Source organism: Strongylocentrotus purpuratus, unplaced genomic scaffold, assembly GCF_000002235.5.
Source record: "Strongylocentrotus purpuratus isolate Spur 01 unplaced genomic scaffold, Spur_5.0 spur5_scaffold_20, whole genome shotgun sequence".
NCBI classification, from domain to species: domain Eukaryota; kingdom Metazoa; phylum Echinodermata; class Echinoidea; order Camarodonta; family Strongylocentrotidae; genus Strongylocentrotus; species Strongylocentrotus purpuratus.
In genome coordinates, this window is record NW_022145606.1 from 2,156,017 (window position 1) to 2,163,614 (window position 7,598).

Here is a 7,598-nt window from a genome sequence, read left to right on the forward strand (position 1 = left end):
AATAGATCTAGATAATAATATACATTCTCAGATTTTATTGAATAGTAATTTGCCAATGTGTGTTTTGCGTGACTGCTAAAGCATGTGTATTCTACTATGCTTATCAACTAGGGGCCCTACGCCCTTAAGGCATAAATGACAGTTATGAGGATTAATGCCCCATAAAAGGGTACTAATACAGCACATCGACACGGTTTTGATCCTGTGCCACACAGTTAGGAGGCCATTGTTCTGTCACTGAACAATGACTGTACGCAGCGGGGGCTCGGGTAGGGAGCAGTTTCCATAAATTAAAAAAAAAGGAAAATACAATAAATTTGCAATAATTTATTGCATGTTACCCCGGTTCCAAACATTAAACAAATCCTCTGTGTGCCCATGCCTTAAGCCGTAATGCATGGCCGTCCATAAATAAATAAAATAAAGATAGAAAGAGCAAGAAAGAGGTAACATAAAGAAAAAGAAACTGAGTGAAGGGGAGGGGGGCAACATAAATAAAGACAGGGAGAGAGCTAGGAGCGAAAGTGTTAGAATATAAATGGTTAAGTGAAATCATGTTAATAAGCAGGCGAGGCGAGTTTGCTAAGTCTGTAAGGCCAAAATCTGCCCTTAATTGATTTATTGGTCGTGATATAGCATTTTTAACAATATATAGTTTCCGTTTTCATTAACGTATTTGAAATATATAAATATATAAATACGTACTTTTTGTGAATATAGTAAATATATCAATACATAATTTGTCAACTTACAGTTTGTATAAGTACACACACTGTTTCTCTTCTGTCAAAGTAATATATTGTTCATTAAAATCAGCATTTGCATACAAAAGAATCACATGTCATTCAACAATAAAAAGGCAAAACAACTATAGAGACAAGACACTAACGAAACAAACTAGCCTGTAAAACGAAGCTAAGCTCCATTACAAACCTCAACTTGGATACTTATTACGAGAACTAGACACTTGAACTCATTAATTAAGAAATATAAACTTTTTGAAAAGACTTTCGAATACCACCTAAAGTTGATATGATATGCAGAGACCACAGAGAGAGAGAGAGAGAGAAAGTAAAAGATAGAAAGAAAGAGATAGAGAGAGAGAGAGAAATACAATACAGCCGAAGAAAAACCGTCTGATTTTTATCACAAAACAAATACAGAAAATGTTTTAATTGTAAGGAAAAAAGAGCAACATCCCCGTACACCATAGGGAATCCGTTTAATTCAATTCAATTTTAATATCATTGTTATTGTCTAATAGAAAGTTTTAAAACACTGGTAGGTACTATAAAAGTAAATGCGCCATCTAATTTGATTTTTTTTTTTTTTTTGTGTTAGTTTGAAATATTTTTAATGACGACATGTTGTTCAATATTTAGGGCAATACGTGCTGTTTTTTAATTTGTCTTTAATATTAGTATATATTTTAGTTGAAAGTGACATTAAAGTCATATCAAAATTATGCAAGATACAGATTATTTGCCTTCGAAGCTGTTTTGATTTTCATTACCAATCTGTATCATAAAAACAAAACAATTGAATCAGTTTCAAAGTATATTAGTCTATTTATAAAAGTTTAGGAATTGCCACGTCAATTTCATTAAGATATTCCCTTAAATATACTGAGGTTTAAAGGAGAAAGAGAGAATATTGTCCTAATACCCCCCAAAAGAGACCTCTCTAATATTGTATGGACAGATTATTTAATTCAATGTTACTCAAAAAGTGAATTTCAGGATTATTATGGAGAATTGTACAGCCGGAATCATGATTTGTGATATACTGCGAAAAAATAATACCATACTTTGGTAATGAGGAATTAAAAAAAATCAAAAGAGGTAAATGTTACGATATATGACACTATAGGTAATTTATTGAAGTTTCAACGAATTGCTATGTACATTAAATCCTTTGACGCCATCTATTTTGAAGTATTTTTAATGACGACATGTTCTTCAACAGTGCGTGCATTACGTGCTGTATTTTCATTGCCTTGAAAATTAAAATATATTTTGTTGAAATTGACATGAATATAATATCTGCAAGATACGAAAGGTCGGCCTATGAAACCGTTTTAACCTTAATCACCAATCTCTTTTATGAAAAACCCCACTTGAATCAGGATTGAATTATATTAATCTAAATCGTGAAATGATTAAGAAATACCATCTCACTCTCATTATGATATTCAATGAATTATGCAGAGAGAGAGATATATATATATATATATATATATGACAGAGATAGGGTGGGGTGAGGGAGAAAGAGGGGGCATCGGTATTAAGATAAGAAGAAAACATGCGATATCCAGCACAACTGACGTCTTGAAATTCCAAGCAAAACGAGAACAGAACAGTACATACATTCTCACGTGAAATAGAAAGTGTTGAAATTGTTGCCGCGTAGAATTGATCTTATCAGTGGAGGCAATGAGAAATATATTGTTTCGGGGATATGACGAGTATAACCAAAAACATTGTCATACCACGTTTGTTAATCATATTTCTTTTAACATTATTATGAATGACATTTGGTAATATAAATGCAGTAAACTTTGGGTTAGAAAAGTCCGCCCATTTGTTTACCCTTCACATTTTTCAACACTGCCTTTCGTTAAAGTGGTAGAAATAAGAACCTTTTATAACACAAAGCTGTATTTTTAGAAAGGTGAAGGGGCAATTATTACGAGGGGAAATAACACTTACTACAAATAAAAAAAAGGACACTTGTCAAAGTAAAAGGGGCATCTATCAGATTTAGATAGAGACACTTATCAGATTTGGATAGGGACACTTATCATAGGTGAAAAGAGACACTTATGACAAAGGGGAAGGGGCACTTTTTAGGAAGTAATTTGAACCTGTTTCCTTCGTAAAATGTGCACTTTTGGGGTACTTGAAAAAAGCTAAGCTCTATTTGTATTTTTCTCTTTCTTTAGTATTTACTTACATTTTCTCTCTTTCTTTTTTAATTCAAATTCTTTCCTAATTTCTTTTCTTTCTTACTTTCATGTAACTGACCCTATTTTTTTTAAATTTTTGTTGAGAGGGGGGGGGCATATCGAATTAATTAAAACGCCCAATAAAATCATATGTGGGATAGAGAGATTCAACTTATTTTGCACCCAGACTTTCCGGTGAACTATCGTATTGTTTATTTTTTATTCCAAAAAGAAGAATCGTATAGCTTTAAATACAAAATAAACACACCATTGGCAAAGAACAGGTTATGACCTCCTAGGTCATAGCATAAGAAGAACACATGCGATATTCTGGTTTCGCAAACTTACTGATGATTTTCTTTTAAAGCAACATGGAATCACTAAAACGAATGGTTACAGGGAACAAGAACGTACATTCTCACGTGAAATCGAAAGGGTTTAAAATGTTCATATTCCCTAGTGAATATCATCTTACTAGCGACACAAGGAGGAGAAGGACAGGGCCCTGTGTGAATGATTTGCTTGCTCGTGTATTAGGGGAGTTGAGTGTATGAGGTAATGACCTGAGGAGCAAAACTGACGTCCGAAAATTCCAGATCAAGCGAAAACAGAACAAACCAACAACAAAAGTTAACCAAACAAAATGTGAAGACTAAAACAGAAAACAAACCAACACACATTAAAATATTGCACATCGATCTTGAAGGGGGGGGGATGTGTAACACCTTGGAAAAAGCCTTGGTTCGCGCAGGCCCACATGAAAAAGGATTACGCCGAATACGAGATTGGTGTTATTTCCTGTTATGTTGAACTCTCATGATCTTCTTTCTTCATCCGGAAGCAGAGTATACCTCAGATTGATAAAAAAAAAAAACGAATTGTTTCACGGAACAAGTACGTACATTCTCACGTGAATTAGAAAGGGTTTAAATGTTCATATTCCCTAGTGAGTATTATCTTACTAGCGACATGAGGTGGGGAAGGGTAGGGCCCGGTGGGAATGAATTTGTTTCGTGCACTTGGGGAGCTGAGGGTATAAGGTAATGGCCTGAGGAGCACAACTGCACGACGTTCGACAATTCCAGATAGAGCGAAAACAGAACAAACAAAAACAAAAATTAACAAAACTAAATGTGAAGATTAAAGCATTTGAGAACACAAAAATCAAACCGACAAACATTGAAATATCGCCTCAACCTTTGCGGGGGGGCTGTGCATATATAACACCTTTAAAACAAAAACCTTCACCTCCGGCTTGCATAGGCCCACGAAAAGAAGGGGGGTAGGACTCTGTGAGATCCCAGCTTTTATCGTGGTCGATACACGACTGTGAGCCACATTATTTTGGCAGAAGAAAAAAGAAGAGGGAAAAAGGGGTAAATTGCTTAAAAACATAAATCTATCGTTATTCCTAACGATATGGATATTTTAAAAAAACTTGAACCAGAGGGATTTTGACTAATATAGGCCTACTAAACGGGGTATCGAAGTCCTTTTTACTCTCGTCATGGTCTACGAATCAACTCAAGGAAACCAGTCTGCACGCACAGACTCCGATTCGACACTTTACCAAAAATCCTGAAGCATTGAGCAGAGTTAAGCCCTAATGGCATTATAAATCAGTTAAAATTAGGTATTAATAAGATTTGTTTATATATTTTCTTGCAATATAGTAAATGTAATTAACGAATATTCCGTTTAAGAAATATCAAAACTTGTATGCAATTCAGATTAATCTTATATGAAAAGAAAATTAGAGAAAATGGTAAAGAAGATAACATGGCTGGGAGGAGAAAAAAGGAATGAGAAAAAAAGAAATAACGGATAATATATCGAGAATAGAAGAGAGATAATGAAATAAGGGATAGATGGTGAAAGGGGGAGTGAGGGGGAAGAAAGATGAAAAGATAGAAAGAGCAAGAAAGAGGTAACAGAAAGAAAAGGAAAGTGAGTGGGTTGGGGGCATCATAAAGAAAGACAGGGAGAGAGAGGAAGGGATGAAAGTGCTAGAATAGAAATGGATAAGTGAAATTATGTATATTTCAAGGCGAGGCGAGTTTGCTCAGTCTGTAAAGCGTCGAACTGCCAGTCGAACCAAAGATCGTAGGGTTTGAATCCAACTAAGGCGGGTGAGTGAAGACTGCATTGTGTGTTAACATGCCACTCCCCCGTACGCGGGCTATATTACAATGAAAAACATTCGATTCATCAGATAGGACGTACATACAGGTACTGTGTAGAGGCGAATGGCCACATTTGCACATTAAGAAGAAAACACTGCTCTATTCGTATAAGAGTAGGGGAAAGCTAACTGTACATCTCAATAATTTTTCTTTCGCACGAGATGACAAGAGGTCAACACTGATTCAAAAGGCTTGTCCCTCCAAGGCATTGTTGAGACCTTGATACAAAAAATAATATTAAAGAAAACAAAATTGATTATTTATGTTATCTTGAGATACGGACAATCATTAGTCCTTGACGAATAGACGAACATTTATATTAATGATAATACTAACAATATGATAATGATGATAACGGCGATAATAATTACTATAAAGATGATAATAATATTAATAATGATAATAGTGATATAATTGATAAGTATAATTATTTTGAAAATAACAATTACAAATAAAAATAAAAACGATAATTATATATATATATATGTATATATATATATATATATATATATATATACAATAAGTGAGTCTTTGTGACGAGAATGATAACTCTTACGAAATTCAGGATTAACGCACAAATACAAATGCAACTTGGACAATTATAACCGAGTGACGATCATCTGCTCGATGGAAAAGTGCATGTTGATGTGTGAGTGCGTGTTTGTGTGTATTATATTAGTGATGGCAAGGCCGTGGTCCCTACAAGACTAATTATCATGAGATAGATACAGTTATTGAACTTTGTCAAGACAAAGGGAAAATCGAAAGAAGGAGAAAACGGGAATCATCAATTAAAAGCTTAATATTGTAGACAATATGTACATACATTGTAGCATTATTTGAGTTGTTACAAGGAAGTAGGAAGTCAAAGCTCGTTCGTTGTTATGGCCACGCAGAATCTGTTTCGTTACGTGTGTGCTTGCTTTTGAAATATCATGTTATTGAAAACCGAAGAGCAGTTAGTTTATATAATAGGTATCTTTGTTTGTCTTAATGGCATCACATGATGGGATTTATTATGTGTGTAGATGATGTTTGATATTAAAAGAAAAGGTTCAAATTTCTATATGGATTTTAAGAAGAAATCTGAATTAATTATCATCCATAAGCACATATATATATATTGTTTTTAATTATCATATCGTGTTTTGTTAAGGCCATTGGGGCCATAAGCACATATATATTGTTTGAAGGATAAAGTAAACCCTTCCACAATCAACTAAATCGTTTATTAAATATCGTTTTCTCTTGTCAAACTTTAAATCAGGGACATCGAATATTTGACTCTGATTTTATTGTTGGATATTTTTATAAAAATATTAAAATTTGTCTACATGAAGGAAATAGTACGCCATTTTTTTTTAGAAAGAAGCTTACTCGCAATCTTTGTAAAATGTTTTCAATAGATGTCCTTCAAGACCTTTTACATGTTGATTTTTTTATTACATTTTATTATAACAAATACTGTAAGAAGGTTATGACCAAATATAATCAAACATACTCCGGATTCAGAAAAGTTCCACTACATCTCATTGAGTGAAAGATTTTCATTTTTATAATTTCATTCAAATTCATAGAATTATCATTGATAAACCATTACGATTACAGTGGATTTATCTTAAGCCTATTGTTATCATTTACACGCCCATAATTGTTTAATGATATTAACAAAAAATGAAGACGAGTTTTATGTCAGAGTTCAAGCGTTTCGTTAATAACAATGCAGCCATTCTCCTAAGAAATCTCGCTTCACCGCTTGTTTATCTCCATTTTGTATTTTAAGCCCATGTTTCCCTTTACCCGAAGGGGGGGGGGGGGGGGGTAAGAGGACACTTTTTTTGTGGCTCACACAATTTTTACATTTGACATTTTTTCTCCGTTGGGGGGGGGGGGGGGTAACGTCCCCTTTTTATGTCAGCCATTGGCATTTTTTTTTATAAAATGTGCCCCTGTGCCCCCTCCCCTGGATCCGCCAATGATATGTATTCAAATTTATGAATAATAAAAACAATGTGTGTCCCTAATGTACAATGTAATGTATCCCCTCATTTTGTAATAGTTAATTTACCCATTCACATAATGGAACTACCTGCCCAGTGAAGCCAGTGGCCCGTGACCCCTGAGCACTCAACACTGTGTGGGAGTCAGTTTGTGGTTAACTTCTTTCATGAGACAAATCAAAGCAAACGTTCCCATATGGGGGGCATCCCAGACCTCTACCCCTTTACAGTAAGGGTTCAAGCCCCTCTAAAGTGTAGGGAGCCCCAAATTCGCCATAAATTTGAAGGCAAGATGTCACTTAAAATTGTATCATAATGTGAAAGAGGAAGTCATTTGAGACACAGTTCTGCAAAGATTTCTACCCAAAAATGTGATTGAAAACAACTATTGATGAAAGAATACATAATTTTGGTGTTCTGTTGTATGCAGAAAAACTTAATGTTTTATTCTTAGATCAATATTCGACTTCA